We start from the raw sequence: 17,869 nt of genomic DNA, 5'->3' as shown, positions 1-17,869 counted from the left end.
AGTCCAACTGATGCCGGGTATTTCATTCCGGAGACCACGGAATTTCCAGTGAAAACGATACAGGGGAGTATAGTTCTCTCTGTCCCTGCATCTGAACGAGTTTATATGCTAGAAGTATCTTCCCTTGAGGTCATTAGCTGTCATACCCGTATAGTACTTAGTAATGCCATCGTATGTTGTAAGGGTGGCGCTGTATACGACATCTCTTGAGAGACGAGATCCTTTTAGAGGGCACATCGTAGCATTTCGACAATTGCAGGTTTTGGTTGGATGGAGTGGGTGCATTTTTACGTCAATTGATGCGTGCTATGTTAGATGCGATGTTGTCTAAGCAGAAGTTGCTTACCTTGACATTATGGGGATTGAAGAGTTTGTAATACTTATGATCTATGGGAAAGTGTTTCTTAATTGACAACAGGAAGCGCCTAGCTACGTTGAGTGAAGCTTCTCGGTTAAAAGGACGGTTATACCATATAATTTTGCTTCTAATCCTTTTGGGGTGACGAGAGGGTGTTTCGGGGTTATCCATATATGTGAGTTTCTTAGTAAACCCGCTTCTAGCCAAAGCATTGTTGAGGTGGTAAGTGGCCGAGAGATAAGATAGTTGGTTACTAATGACGCATAGTAGGTTTCCAATTACAGCGGGGGTATTTTTTGCGCTCTTGTGGATGTATACTGTATCCTCATAAAGCTTCTTGTGCAAGTAATACTTTCCAGTACCGAGGTCTAAGGTTACGTCCAGGAAATCGACCGTAGTCAGGTTGGTGGTAACCGTTATGAACAGGCCAAATTCCTTATCCATAGTGTGACCGTTCATATGACTTGACATAGCCAGGCCGTCGTCCATATAGAGGGCCGACCTATGTGGGTGGGTACGTTCCTTAGGGGATCCAAGATGTATAGCCCTACGAGGTCGGCGATGTTATTTACTGGTAAATTATTCCATTATCACAAGGATAAAGGTTAGAGTTACAGTGGTAGGCAAAGCGTATCAAAAATAGAGGCAGACATATCAAAAGTCCAATCCTAGAGAGGAAGATATATAGATGAAATATACAAAGGACTTAGGGGTGAGGTGATGATTATAATGCTGAGGTGAAAAGAAAGGTTGGAGGGTTTAGTATTGCCTCACCGCCGAGAAATAGTGAGAGGTAATAGTTACTCTAAATGTGTGAGGGTAAGGAAGAGAAGTAATCATATGTGTGTTTCATAAATACTTTCTGAGTGATTAATCTCGACACTAGATTCTCGAGGAATGGTCAGTACACGATGGATAACAAACGCTGGGGAGAAGCAGAGGGGAAGAAAAGGAGACAGGAAGCATAGAAGAATTGCTGAGATTTGACATAAAGATTTGAAAGATTAGAAGTTATATTATCCTCATAAAATAGCACGCCATATTGTGTCTGATTTTCTTTCTATCTATCTATCTATCTATCTATCTATCTATCTATCTATCTAGCTGTTTACCAATCCATCCATCCATCCATCATTCCACCCAGTCAGCCGGCCAGTATGTTTATATGTTTGTGTGCTTGTATATATATACATAGAGAGAGAGAAGGAGAGAGAGAAAGAGGGAGAGAGAAAGAGAGAAAGAGAGAGAGAGAGAGAGAGAGAGAGAGACAGAGAGAGAGAGAGAGAGATAAAGCATAATAGTATACCATGCACAATTAGTTTATCCTTTGAAATAGATGCTAAAAAGAAATTTCCGAATCCATATACATACAAAGAGTGACGTGTCAGCATTTGCGTTTATCGTACTATCTATCTCTGTGTCTAGCAATAAATCTTTCGCCCACTCTGAATCATAAGATCTGACAGGTATCGATTTAATCACACATTGTTTTCAACCTAGTCCGCCCATTAAGCTTTGATTTCATCAATGTATTGGAATGTTTAGTAAACATAAATATTTGTCAGCCTGGCGACCGTGTACAATAAATATAGTTTTATCTGTATTTTTATCTGCTATTCTCTCGAAACCATCTCATGTGCTTCCTTCATATTGATTGTATATATGCTATATAATGGATCCTGCGTAGGTGTCTACGATGGGCAAACAGCTGACTGATCGATTGAACTCTATACATTAAAGTCTAAATGAATAATGACTGTGCAGACTCGTGTAAAATTAACGTAATTTTAGAAGTCAAAGCAGCGTCACAGGACAACTGATAAAGCTGGTGTTAGATATTAGAAATACAATCCATGTTAAGGTCTTCCATTATTTTATAGAAACTCAACTTCATTGATAATTCTTCATTATTCATATATGCGTCCATACACATATATGCGCATACATACATATCGTACATACGTGTGTATGCATGGGTACATATATATATATTTACACACACACATATTCATACACATATTCATACACATACACATTCACGTATATACATATATCAAAGTGCAATGTACTGAATGCCATACATAATAAACTCTACTACACTCACGAGTAAAAATTGGGTTGAGTCAGAAATAATTTCCGATTTTGTTAAATACCGTTACTCATGAAAAGATATTTACAAAAAGATATTTACAAAAAATCATTTGCAATTATCAGTATATTTGTCATTATCTTGAATGACCTCTTGCCATTTATCAGGTAATATTTTGATTCCTCTCGAGTAAAATTCGACATTTTTCCCCATAAGAGTATTTTGTAAAGAGAGAGAGGAAGATGGAAATCAGTTGGTGCACGGTCCACACACCAGGCCAAATTCAATATTTTATCCCGCGTGATCCTCGCTGAATGTGGTCTTGCGTTATCATGCAGAAGCATATTTCTCCTATTGATGAGTGCAGGGCATTTTCTTAAAAGGTTTTGATGCACATGTTGCAGCTTTTGAAAGTATATGTCGGCTTTAGTGTTTGATTTCGGTTTTAAAATTCAAAATGAATAATACTACGGAGATTCCACCGTACACAAAGCATAACATCCCTTCCATAGAACTCAGCCTGTGAGATAAGTTGTGGAGATTTATCTTTGTCAGTCCACTGCCTTTTGCATTGAGCATCGTCATAAAAGACCCATTCTCCATCACCTGATATTATTGAGAAACGGGTAATTTTTCTACCTTGAAAGAAGACGTGTCCCTATGGACATGAGATCTCTCTTCTCACTAAGCTTATGGGACCCAGCTTTCTGACTTTTCCTGTCTTTTTAAAGAGGCGGCAGATGTTGGACTGGGATGTGCTAAGGGCAACTACTAATTAATTCGTACTTTCACAAGGATTGAATTCCACTAATTCTCTTAAAACATCTTACTAAGCATCCTGATGTGAAGTCTGATGAGCGTCATCTCAATGACAAATCTTTGGAGTGAAACTTTGAAAACCGATTTCGCACTTGAGAGTCAGTAATGACATTTTGGCCATAAATACTGCATATATTCTGAGTTGTTTCTGTGGCGTGTTTTTCCATTCTTAAACTCTCACATCACATGTTAAATATGCATTTCCAGTTCATCCATTTTAGGGGAGTGAAATTTAATATTAAACTGATGTGCACACTTCCACTCCTTAAATACGAATGGCAGATTAGGCTCTTTTAGAAACGGTAGCTTCCATTTCAATTTTAAACGTTTCAACTTCGAAATGTATCATTACAATTTATTTCCACAAAGCGGAAATTATTTATGGATCAACCCAATATATGTAACATATCTACTATTCCGTTGGTTTTTATAGTGAGGTCACTTGTCCGGACATAAGTTGTTTTTTTTTTTAATTAAAAAAAAATTTTTTATTTGATCTTTCCAAAATACTACATACTACTGTAACCTGCAAATACACACACAAACGCAAGAACACAGTCATACACGTATATACATACTCATATATACGAGAGTATATTTTGAAATATATAAATATACACGAATATAAATACATGTTTGTATAAATATGTGTGTGTGGATGTGTGCGTGTACATGCGTGTGTATGTATATATGTATGCTTGCATGCCATCTTTCAGTTTTATTTCAAGATTTGTTGACTATTGAGAAGGTGCCGGTTCCTAATCTAGATGCAAGACTCATTCATTGGAATTTTAACATCCCCAGGTACATTTGTAAGTATGTATATGTGCTGATTTGTGTGTTTTGTTTTATGAGTATATTTTCATGCATATAGTTGCATATATAGACATGCTCAAATATACTTAAATAGTAAACATCTAGAAAGATTTACAGCTTTTTTCAGTTCCAGTGATGGCTTGGACCTGTAGTCTTCGAACTAACTTCTTCCTTTCTGGCTTTGTGAAACATAATTTTTCAAGATTGGGTTTTAGGCAATGTTTTACATATCCCAGTACTCCAATAATTATAGGTAGAATCTTGAACTTGTAATCTGGATAGAATAACTGCAAATTTCTCAATAGTTCAGCATAGGTGTTCTCTTTTTCACTGATCTTCAGTTTTATGTTAACATTCTTGGGCTACCTGATTTCCACAACTGTACACAATGTCCTTTCTCTATCCGAAATCATCGTATCAGGTTTATTGTGTTTACAATTTATTCAGGTTTTCACTGGGACATTCCACTAGTGCTCTTTTTGATTATGAGTGGATATGGCTTCTACCATATTGTGGGTTCTTACATGTATGTATTATGTATGTATGTACGTACGTTCGTGTGTGTGTGTGTGTGTGTCCTATGTATGTCTGTAGAGATATATATGAAAGAGTTTTAATTTTCATGTCTATTATAATAGAGACGAATCTTATGAAATTGTCATAGCTTCATTTAAATGCAATCCCTTGCTTTCTTAAATGCTAGGATTTTTTCACGGTTTATCATATATTGCGAAGAGGATGAAACATATCATTATTTAGTAAAAAGCACAAAGTCGACTTGATAGAAAAGCGAATTAATAGCTCTACTCTCTTATATAGAACATTACAAAAGAACTGAAAGATTGACATTGAAATCATTACTGATAGTGGTATTCAAAGCAAACATGAACACAATGATATACCTCATTGTCAGAAAGTATGAAATTAATCAGAATTTACCACTTAATATTTTATCCGGTGATGATGTTTACATTATCTACATCACATTTATTATTTTCCCTTTTTACCTAAGACAAAACGTGACAACAAAGCACCACTCTTAATGTTTGAAGCAGTAGGGGTGGTCGAGGAACTGACAAATACGTCTGGGAAAGTTATAATTCCAAACTCAGCTAAGTATACTATTAAACCAATACAAAAAAATATAACTCAGTGATTATCTCATATTCAATAAACATACACAAACACACACACACACACACACACACACACACACACACACACACACAACTGTTAGATTACATAACGCTAGTCAATACTATCAATACTATTTACATCTCATAATTTTCTGTAGTAACAGTTCGTGGACGCACGGATTTCTGGGCGGTCTTCACTCAGTCAGCCTCCATGGATTTGTCGCTATTTCCAGTAATTCTTCAGGCTCTCTGTTCGTGTTCTTTCAAGATAACGACCATTTCGTTTCACAACGCTAAAAAAGGAAAAATTAGACAGTTCAACTTACATTTGCATTACCCTGTACCTCAAAACTAGGTGGAACGAAACCGCCACAGGAGTGATGACCAGGGCGGCAGATAAAATATTTGCCCCTCTCATGACCGCTTCGGAAATGATTTTGTTTCGCTTATCCTTGAATGAACTATATAGTGTTCTTTTTAAATAATACGTCTTTAAAGGGATTGCTTCCGGACGAAAACCGGCACGTCCTGGCGTTTAAACAACACGCATGCGTTAAGTACGTGGTGTTGGCAATACTTACATTATATAGTTGATTCTGATGCATAATTTGACTTTGTGTGTGTGTGTGTGAGAGAGAGAGCGAGAGAGACAGAGAGACAGAGAGAGAGTGTGTGTATGTGTATTGGCACAGAAGTGTTTATGTATATACGTACGTAAGAGAGAGAGAGAGAGAGAGAGAGAGAGAGAGAGAGAGAGAGAGAGAGAGAGAGAGAGAGGGAGAGAGTCAACAAATAGTAATTTAGAGTTAATGGAACAGTCATAATATAAATGAAAAAATTTTTTTTAAGAAACAGCACCTACTTGTTGGGTTAAGCAGCTAAAAGAAGAAAATATTGAAGCGAAGAAACTGTGCCTACATTCTGAAAGAATTTAGAAAGATATAAGGTGAGAGTGAGAAATTGAAAACTTCTTTTACGTGAAAAAGCAAACCAAAATAGCAACAGCAAAAATAGGGAGACAGAAAATACTCAGTGAAGCTGTGAAACACTAATCTACATCCGGTTCGATTTCCACTCATTCACTTACATATTTTTTTCTAAAATTTTCGTTACTTCTTGCAGCATCTTCAATAGTCGTTGACTTTGTCCGTTATTGGAGCTGCGTTCATTTTGATTGTTTGTTTCAGCGCATGTGTGTGCGTCAGTGTTCATGTGTATATATATGTATGTATGTATGTTTGTATGTATGTGTGTATGTATGATTGTCTGTATGTATGAGTGTGTGTATGCATGCGTGTACGTTTGCTTTTATGTATTCTGCATAATCATATGTTTCTGTTCACATTTGTGTTTCGTATGCGCGTATGTGTAAATTTGTGTGTGCCTCTGTTTCCTTGTGTGTGCATTTTTAAATGTGTCAATGTGTATGGGTTCGTGTGACTATGTACGTGCATCCGTCATGTATGGATGTGTGTCTCTATACGTATCCTTGTGTTTGTGTAATGTGTGCGTGTATGTATATGGTCTTCGTTTGTGTACACATGAGTGTATGTGTGTATATGTGTGTTTGTGTATGTGTGCTTCTGTGTCTGTATTACCTATGTACCTATCTATCTACTTATATATCTGTTTACTTGCATATCCATTTACCTACTAATATATATAAATATACATATACGTCTAAATAACAGCCTATTAACAAATATACCTGTGAAGTATAAATTGTGGGTATTTGGGTATCACTACCTTCTATGTGTATCTCCTATTTAGTACTAGGAATATTTCATTTATGAGGACGCACTCCTGTATTTGTTTGAGTGATGCGTCCTTCGAGTGCTTGGATAAAATTCGGATGTCAAGTCGACCCAGTATGTTTCTATGTTGGTCATTGGCATTGGTAGAGTATGGAAGACTGTTTTTTGTCGTCATATTGCCTCAAATGTCATGCTTCTCGATATCTCACCAATGTATGCCGTCTTCTTTTGTCTTTAGAAGCACCCTCTATTTCTCCTTATGCTGTAGACTACATTTCTAGTTCTACAGTTAATGCCAGGATTAATCTTACATGCCATGCAGTTCTCGTCGGTGCATGTGGCATTCTCAAGGGGTACGTCCTACATAATAGTGATCTTCCGGAGATTCCTGGCTTTTCAATGACAAGAATGTTGAGTCTGGCCTCCTTCAGAGCTTTTTCTAAATCTTCGGGCTAATTTTCCATGGGCTGTGGTCTCTACAAACATCACCCTTTGATATTTGTCGGCCTTGTCCCATGTATTCACTCAGTTTGTTTTGTCACAAACCCCGTGTATCTTATTCCAGTCTTTACTTCTGTATCTAGAGGAGGTACCACTGGTTTCAGTACATATCACACTATCTATCTTCTTTCTAGCTCTCCTTTATGCCCGAACCCTATTTTTCTGGTTATATCCAGAAAACTGCATGCACTGCATGAAGTTATGTACATGTTTCTTTGTTTCAAAGGGTTCGCATGGTGGGACATGTTGTTCATTATCCTAAATAAGTCTGCTATCAGTATGTTGATTTTCAGGTAGTGTGACAAAGCTGAGTGTAATAAGAGTGGAGGAGCTTCACCCTGTTGTTCACAGTCTCTAACCAAAGTCCAGTATCAAGAACTGACAGTTAGGGTATCTCGTGGTGTCATCTTCAGTTAGCTTCATATTTTGGTGGATAAATTTAGCTATGTACTGGATGTTCTCCATTATGCGCCTCTCGGTTTCTACACTACAGATACTAGAGTTTGTCCTCTCTAGAAAATTAATGTTATCTACATACCTACAGTAAATCAAAACAGTTGTGGACTGTTCAGCTAAGGATTTTTGAAGTTTTGTGTCCCTCCAGGACATGAAGAAACCAGCCACATCTGCAGCCACACCAACACCAATAGATGCACCTTGAACCTGCATGTATAGTCTCCAGTTAAACATTACGATGTGGTTCTTCAAGGTGGTTCATATGCTAGGCTCTGCTGCATGTGCAATCATTTTTTTCACTTAACTGTTTTTCTCATGATCCTAGGTGGGTATAGACCAGCCACTCCAGCGCTCTGCGGTGCTTTTCTTAACTGCCAAGGTGATAGTGGATGGTATTCTCCTCTGTGATCTGGTGAGGCAGAATCTACTAAGGTGATGTGTGTCTAGGTAGTTAATATGTATAGGTGCAGGAGTGGGTGTGTTATGAAGCTTGCTTCGCAACCATGCGGTTCCGAGTTCATTCCCACTGCGTGGCTCCTTTCGCAACTGTCTTGAGTGAATCTGGCAGACAGAAACTGAAAGACGGCCGTCGTATATATATGTATATATGTGTCTGTGTTTCTTTGTTTGAGTTTGTCCCGACCTTCCTCGTTTGACAAACAGTTTTGGTGTGTTTCCGTCCCCGTAAATTAGCGGTCCGGCAAAACATAGAATAACTACCACGCTTACAAATAATAGTCGACTAAAATACAGAGCTTCATCATGGACCCAGTCAAATGACTGAAACAAGTAAAAGGATAAAGGAAAAGAATATATATACTTTCTCCATGAAAGTAATTGTATTTCTGCATATAGCTTTATTTTGCTCTATTGTAAACAAAACTGTCCTACGAACGGGAACATGAAACTCTGAGTAATAGTTTTGTGATATTTTTGCTGCTTTTTAATGAAGCATATTACTCTACCTTTCGTATTTGATTACTACTTTTCCCACTTTGCTTCGCATTTATATTCTTCCTCTGGTGCAACCCGCTCCATCTTTTTAGAAAGTTTGAGCCACTCTCCACAAGTAGGAACAAGAAACAATTGAGAAAATGGAACTTTACCCAATGGATGTTTCCCTAAAATATATAGTGATCCTGACACAGAAGCAATACCTCAAAAGTCTTATCGACAAAACGGAGTATTTTATCCGAAGAATAAGATAGAAAGTCTTCGTCTTTGATATAAAGCAGAAATCTATCGGAAACAAATACGGCCTTAAATCTTCTAAAAATACACCACCCATTTCGGAATTATAAGCCTTGGAAAAGACCTTTTCGAGCTTATTAGAATACTTAAATTGCACTGATTCAACAACCAAATCCAAAGAGATATGAATGAAAAAATTAGAGACACAAAGAACTCAGATCTTGTAAACTCCGTCAAGACAAAAAAACTTAAACGCTGTTGACAATGTTGTTTATAAACCTTTACTTTCGAACAGTATCACAGACACCTACAAAAACGAATATATATAAAGAGGTGAATTTGCAGGCAAGTAGAATTGCTAACAATCTTAAAGTTAGTGATAGGTTAGAATACCCCCCCCCCACGCTAAACCTCTATAACACTCAATCTTCACAAAGCTCATTTCAATAGAAACCCTAAATGTAGACTAATTAACCCAGCTAAAACTGAAATAGGCTTTATTAACGAATACATCGTAATCGTATTTTAAGCAAGTTAAATAGTGAATTGAATTTACGTATTTGGAAAAATAGCAAGTTAGTCAAAGACTGGTTCAAAGGAATTAGCCATAAGCATATCTTCAAATTTACGCAGTTCGATATTGTCGATTGTTACCCTTCAACATCTAGGCCTTGGCTTCTAAAAGCATTAAACTTGGTCAAGCACTATGTTACGATCGATAGCTCGGAAATAGATATTACCCTACATGCAAGGAAATCCGTTCTCTTTTTACGATGATTCCGCCTGGGTTAAAAAGAGTAAGGACTCTCTATTCGATGTGCCGATTGGGGGATATGATGGGGCGGAGTTGTGTATGTTTACAGGAATTTTTATTTTGCATAACTTCTATAGATGCAGGATTATACAGGGACGACGGCCTTATCGTCACCCATAATTTAAACGGCCATGAGTTAGATAAACTAGGAACAATCTGATTACTTTCTTCCAAAGAATGGGCTAAGTAAAACTGTCCGACGCACAGGAACGTGAAACTCTGAATAACAACAGTATTAGTGATAATTTTGCTGCTTTTAAATAAAGGATGTGTGTGTGGGTGTGTGGGTAGGTGTGTGGGTGTGTTTGTATGTATGTATATAGCGTCAGAGGAGCAAGAGAAATGTTGAAGAGACCACATTTCCTGTAAAATTTTATGGGAAAATTTAAACAATTTAGATTACGTAATGATTAATGCAAGGGCTGAATTCAACATATTTGTTGATGCAAGTTTATCAAGAGTTAAAATTATTCTATACTAACCCTAAGTCGAACTTAATAGTAGTAGTAGTAGTAGTAGTAGTAGTAGTAGTAGTAGTAGTAGTAGTAGTAGTAGTAGTAGTAGTAGTACCACCAGCAGCAGCACCAGCACCAGCAGCAGCGCCAGCAGCAGTAGTAGTAGTAGTAGTAGTAGTAGTAGTAGTAGTAGTAGTAGTAGTAGTAGTAGTAGTAGTAGTAGCAGTATAGAAAGAAGTGAGTTAAGAATATGAAAATGCTTTAACATATTTAAAGTGCCTGCCTAAACATTAATCTTGAACAAAATCTTAATTTTATGCATCTGAAGACACATCAGTAAACATGCATTCACGCGTATCATCAATAACCGTGCTCTCTCAACAAAATGATTTTAAAACGTTCAAACATGCGTCGCCAGCACCATCGAAATACGCATACATCAGCATACATAATACTGAGACCTTCACATCCCGTCTTTACATCCTTGTAATAAACATATTCCTATACAAACTTCACACTCAACGCACATACAGTCATACTCTAAACATTTGCTCTCTAAAAGCTATATGAAAATGTAACTGAAATTTAAAATACAACAATAACCATATAATCTCCTGTATGGGAAATATCACACTCAGTCACAAAAGTTTAATCAGATACCCAGGCAGAACCACCTATAAATGCACTCAGGTTTGTTAAAGGAAGCCGTTATTTTTAATTTAGACAGTAACATACACGCATGTTCATGGATGACATGTATGACATGTATATGTATAGACACACATATACATACATACATACATACATACATACATACATTATATATATACATATGTATGTATATATATATATATATATATATATATATATATATATATATATATATATATATATATATATATACATATATATATATATATATATATATATATATATATATATATGTGTGTGTGTGTGTGTGTGTGTGTGTGTGTGTGTGTGTGTGTGTGTGTATGTGTGTGTGTGTGAGAAAGTAAATAAATACACAACTGTGCGACTTTTATATTGGAGATAATCGACCAATTTAAGTTTTTAAATATTTAAAAATGGAGCTGTAAAAGGCCATAGAGATTATTTTAAAATTATTCTAAAATAACTTTAAATCATTTTTTAAATTATGCAAAATGTGTACATGAATATATCTGTTCCTTAACCAGAAAATCAATACGCTTTTAGAATTTCCTATTTTTAATTATGTGGTGAGGAATTTTTATTCACATTTTGAATTTTTGTTGAAGAAACAATTTACACGGCTTAACGTTGCAAGTGTATGATTTGGACTGAGATAATATTTTCCATGAAACGTTGATTTGTGTGATTTTTTATATGATGTTTCAAGTGTGTTGATGAAATCTGGATTCTAGGAAGTTCATTGATAATCCAATATCCGGTGTACAAGTTCTTTGCTTAGACGTCGTTCTTGAATCAGCAAATTGTAACGCATAACAGTTAAAATTGAGGGTACGTGTGAGTTATTTGGTGCATACGTACGATTTTATTAATTCAATATAGGTTAGAGTTTACTACAATTTGTTTTTTTAAGTTGTATGTATATATTAGATATATTTTGTCTAATAGCAAATATGCTGTCTACTAGAAAAATTACGAGATCTTTGGGTGGAGGAGTGTACCAGTAGAAAACATCTCTCAACTTTAAAGTCTACCTTAATTCGTCGCTCCCTTGATATCCATTATTCTTAAGTAAGACATAGTTACAAGATACACTACCTTTGAAATCGTGAGAAGAACAAATGGAAGATATTCTCAGTGATATATATTTTTATCAGGTTTTACAAAATAATTTGTATATGCTTGACGATTTATTAATATGAAATGTATATTATGATATTTTTACATGAAGTTTCAAAGTAACATGTACAAAAACTTTAATATAATTGTTTGTAGTAACGTTGGAACCCCGTTATATTATTTTTTCGAAAAAGATCTGTGCATAAAGGCTAAACTGTCTAATTAAAATGAAGACTTTATCTGTTATAACACGCCTAATACAAAAGAGGAATTTGTTTAAGGTTTGTGTATGTTGTTTATACCAGCAATTTTGCTAAAGATATTTGAGCTCTTATTGATATTATGCCAACATTTGTTGCCTTTATTTGTACAGGTAGACTGTTTAATAAAGAGCAAAAGTTGGCGGTAAAACCTTATTCAGCCCATATGTGTACGTTTGATCAGCGTAAAAGATGTGGCGGAATACCTGGCATCATAAGGAATCGTTTGTATATATATCAATAGTAATTAAAAATATAAAATAAAAAGTTGTAAGACTACCAGTTGAATCATTGATTACTAAATTGATAAGCAACTTCGAGTAAAATCGTATCAAACATACTGAAGGTGAAATACGGAATGGTTAATTAATCTAACTATAAGTTGTTTGTAAAATTTATCAATATGGACTTTCAGTGATCTTTATGCCTCTTTAGTTTTAAAAACGTGAATTATTTTAACTAAGTTCAACCATGCAGTCACATCTGTTGCAGAAACATTAATCTTATTAATCTCAGCATGTTAAATCTACGCATTTTGTAAGTTTTCTGGACGTGTATGACAATTATGCAGGCATTCTGCTTATTTAGAAATTTCTATGATCGTTTATGTTTGTAGTTGTACTTATTGAGTGTAACTGTTTATGTGTATACGTGCTAAGTACTTCAATGCATTCACATATTTTCGTGCAATCAGGGTTAAGTTTTGCTTTCCATACCACTATACAAGTTTTCTTTTGCTCGCTTTCCTCTCATCTTGCTTTTCATAATCTCCACGTCTTTACTTAAATAATTCATTCTGACCCAGAAAATAAATTCTTTTAATTAAAAAAAATTTCAGTTTTATTCAACAATAATAACGTCGAAATCGTTACTATTTTAGACATGCCTCATTAATATTCTTGCTTTATTTTTTAACTACCTCTCCCATGACATTTGTTTCCAAACTATGTTTGACTGACACCTGCATGAGTAATGCCTCATGAACATTTTACATTACTATGTATGCATTCCATTATTCAGTTTTATTTCAAGATTTCTTGACTATAGAGAAGTAGTCAGTTTCTAACCTAGATCCAAGGCTCCTTTATTGGAATTTCAACAACACTAACAGAGTATTTTTGTGTGCATGTATGTATATGTGCATATTTGTATGTTTTGTTTTATGTATATTTTCTCATGCATATAGTTGCATGCCTAGACTTGCCCATATTCTTAAATGATAACTTTCTGGGAGGTTTTACAGGTTTTTATAGTTCCAGTGATAGCTTGAATCTATAGTCTTTGAACCAGCCTGAACTTGTACGCTGGATAGAGTAGCTGTAGATTCTTCAATAGTTCAGCGTAGGTGTTCTCTTTCACTGATTTTAAGCTTCATGTTGACATATGCTGGGCAGTTGATTTCCACAACTGTGCACAGTTACTCTTCTCTATCCCAAATTACAGTTAGGTTTATTATGTTTACATTTCATTGAGGTTTTTTCGTGGACATTCCACCAGTATTCTTTTTTTATGATGGGTGGCTATGGCTTCTACCGTACTATGGGTTTTATTTCTTTGTCCTCGGGATTATCCTTCCGATGGATCTCGTTATACAGCCTCCTAGAATTAATATCATGTCTCATCGGTAGATATTACTCTGAAGACATTTTCAGACAAGTGCTTATGACTTGGGTGATATCTTCGGTGTTAACTCCACAAAAACTGTATTGGCTGTCACATTTTACTGCTTTTCCTGCATCTCAGTCCCTTCTGTGCATGTGGTATTTGGTTGATATTACCTATTCCTGGATTTCAAAGGCATACCTTTCAAAGTGGGAATTAGCAATCCGGTTGTTGGTCCATGATAGACTGCTTTGATTATAAATATTACTATCATCTTGGAGCTTTCTACTAACATATTCATGCCTGGGCTTCTGCTGATATACCCTCATCCTTTCATCTGATGATACGTTGCGGTAGAGTCGTGTGACTTCTTTCAGCACGTTTTTACGTTTATCGGACAAGGAATGCTGCTAAAGGAGCTGCTTTCCAAGTCTCAAGGTGTCATCAGCCTCATGTATCCAAACTTGGACAAGGATGCACTTCGACAATTGCTGGCTAATGTATGTTTGTATGTATCAATGTATATAATTTTAAACGGCATACGGTAGTATAGCTCTGGTTTGAAAGAAATAATGTTTTTTTTGAGTATTGTGGTACATAACTTTAGCCACTCTAACACCATATGGGAGCACCTATCAGAGTTCTAGCTATGGATTAACTGGCATATATTATGACATTCCATCTCAACACGAGGACGCATATATAACCTTGGTTGTAACCATAGGACACAGTACAACCATTGTGAGTGAGGGACCCCTAACTATTTTCGCTGCATCTTTCTAGAATAGGGACACCCTGATGTTAACCCTGGGGTTTCACTTGATCAGCGATAATCTTACTTAGGTCTATCATTATGTACTGGTCTAGGAGATGGATGTAGAGAATGTTACACATGTTGTACAAGCATTTATTACTATAATCCAGTAATGTACAGATGCCTACTTATGTTGAGTGAATGTCCTATGGTGATGGAGGAGTGACGATTTGTGCAGACCTAACCAGTTTCAATCATACAGAAAGGTACAGCTTTCATGTGTCACCTATGCTTCAAACCATTGCAAATCTGCAACGGGGTGGAACATTCATCTGACAAGTCATAGATAGAAATTCAGAAATGCCATTGGCAAATGGGATGCACAAGGAGATGGCAATTAACTGTGAAGATAAAACTATGACCATCAATGTATATGTATATGTATATGAAAGGACGTAATAGTACGCAATACAGGGAGTAGTTTCTACTATAAGTTCTCGAGCATTTGAATAACTATCAATAGTTCAGCAATTTATTTGTGGTAAAAATGAAAGCGTATGATGTATTCAAGAATAACAGAAATACTTTTTACAACTGACTAATATTATTGTTATTCTATCAATGCGGCGAGCTGGTAGAATCGTTGGCACGCTGGGCTAAATGCTTGGCGGGATTTCAAGCCCTTCCTTTCTGAGTTCATATTTCGGGAAGATTGAATTTTGCCGTTCATCCTCTGGGCGTCGATGATTATGAGTACCAGTGTAACACTGGAGTCAATGTAATCGACTCCAAAACTTTCAGGATTATTATTATTATTTTATTATTGATACTAATAATGATAATGTGAAGGATTCTGCCGTCGAAAACGACGTATGAGTGGTCAGCTTTTGATAAGCAGTTTTCACAAATGATTTGTTTATAACGATCAAATGTATATGCTGTGCATTGGCTCACACCTCCATCAAATCGTCATTCCCTGTACTGGAGCAAAAATGGGTCAGATGTCAAAATGAGGGCTGAGCGATGTGGAATTAAGTGTTTTTGCTCCAGAACACAACACGATGCTCTGTCCGGAATTTGAATCCACGATCAAGCGATCGTGAGTTCAACAGCTGAACCACTGGGCCATGAGCACGGCAGCAACAACAATAATAATAATATTATTAAGAAGAAGAAGAAGAAGAAGAAGAAGAAGAAGAAGAAGAAGAAGAAGAAGAAGAAGAAGAAGAAGAAGAAGAAGAAGAAGAAGAAGAAGAAGAAGAAGAAGAAGAAGAAGAAGAAGAAGAAGAAGAACCCTTTCAACTATAGGCAGGAGGCCTGAAATTTGGGGGAATGAGGATAGTCGATTACATAGACACCAGTGGTTCACTGGTACCTATTTATCGATCCAGAAAGATGAAAGGCAAAGTCGATCTCGGTGGAATTTGAACACAGAACGTAAAGACGGACGAAATCCTGCTAAGCATTTTGCCCGGCGTGCTAACGATTCTGCCAGCTCACAAACTTAATAATACCAATAATAATAATAATAATAATAATAATAATAATAATAATAATAATAATAATAATAACTACGACGCAGTGGCTCTCATGGCTTTTTATCTTAACTGATTAGAAGTGTTATCATGGACATAGTTTTGTCTTGGTATAAATGATGGGCTACAGCAACGTTCTGCTCAATACCACTGATTTGCTTGTCAGTTGCTGGACCTTAACCAGTTGAACATGTCCATTAGTGGCTAACACTATGAGAATTTATGATGACGAGCAGAAATAGTGGAAAAGTATCATAGCCATGTGTTGAGAAGAATTCTTTGGAGTTTGAATAATTCACCTCTGGAAAGGTGTGTTTTGTTCATCATCCTTAAACAACCCTTGTTCACGGACTTTTTGAGCGGGATGGTCTACACAACCTGAAGAAAATTTCAACTTGACCCCACCTGTGAGGTCATGAGGTGTTCATCTTGATATGAGATACCTAGTTGCTAGCATATGGTTGTGATACATGTGTCTGATGTACCCTTATCAGACGGGAAGTCATGATGGGTATATTGGGCTTCGTATATTTGTACCTCAGTGTCACTTTGATAGCATGCTCTGCTCTCTCACTCAGTAATGATAATAATAAGAATAATGAGAATGAAGATGGTGATGATGATGAGGAGGATGATAATGATGATGATGATGATGATGATGATGATGATGATGATGATGATGATGATGATGATGATGATGATGATAGTAACAATATTGATTATATCCAAAACATTCACAAAGACTAAGCGTAAAATCCATAATGAAGTCAACGGTAAGATATAAAATTATAGGTATAACATTATATTAGACGATTGTATATAATACCTATACTATAACACTGAAAACCCACAGTATAATTCCATTATATCACTATATGTAACTTTCATACCTGAAGTAATTGAGCTAGCCCTTGTCAGTTGACATATTAAAACTTATTTACTTTGATCAGTTACAAATTTATAGTGTTATAAATATAGTATTGCAACAATTAAGTAACTTAAGTGTATCAAAGTTAGATCTAACTTTGGTTTCACCCGGTTCGGCAGTAGAGTTTAACTCATCAATTTTCATCATTCTTCTCTTGGATGTTCTGATTATAGCACGACGTTACTCAGCATATCAAACTGATATTAACTTTATCATTATCACTTGTATATAGCTGTTATTTTCCGATGGTTACGGTGTTGCAGAACATGGTGACATAACTATCGGGAAATTTAATTGTACAGGTTTGGTAGATCGCGCAGGCGTGTTTATTATATCGTGCTAATACCCAGAAATAAAGTAAAGCAAATTAGTAAGAACGCTGGACTACGAAAGGCATACAATATGGATATCATATGATGTTCGAATCGGAATAATGTTGCTAGATATTTAACCAATTAATATTTCGTGACCCAATGCATAAGAAGCCGGACTTCTTAGCCGGAGTTTGCAGGTTTGAGGCTCGTTAATAGTCAGATACCCATAAAATCATTACAAGTACTAAACAACCAAAGACATTACAGAAAACCTTTACAAATGCTAAATTATACGCAAG

The 17,869-nt window shown here is 36.0% G+C and overlaps 1 long non-coding RNA gene across 2 annotated transcripts in view; it reads right to left on the bottom strand.

The window, feature by feature from the left end:
• Positions 1–6,411, bottom strand: part of LOC106879816 (uncharacterized) — a 23,611-nt gene extending 17,200 nt beyond the window's left edge. For both annotated transcript variants that reach the window (XR_008264533.2, XR_001410670.3), the window contains exons 1-3: positions 6,306–6,411; positions 6,081–6,139; positions 5,358–5,511 (exon numbers count right to left, since the gene is read on the bottom strand). This is a non-coding gene — a long non-coding RNA (uncharacterized LOC106879816). The remainder of the gene's footprint in view (positions 1–5,357; positions 5,512–6,080; positions 6,140–6,305) is intronic.
• Positions 6,412–17,869: the final 11,458 nt, after the last annotated feature.

This window comes from Octopus bimaculoides, chromosome 7 (genome assembly GCF_046866305.1).
Source record: "Octopus bimaculoides isolate indiv1 chromosome 7, ASM4686630v1, whole genome shotgun sequence".
NCBI classification, from domain to species: domain Eukaryota; kingdom Metazoa; phylum Mollusca; class Cephalopoda; order Octopoda; family Octopodidae; genus Octopus; species Octopus bimaculoides.
The sequence above is the reverse complement of the archived record's forward strand: the minus strand, read 5'-3'. Positions and strand labels throughout refer to the sequence as shown.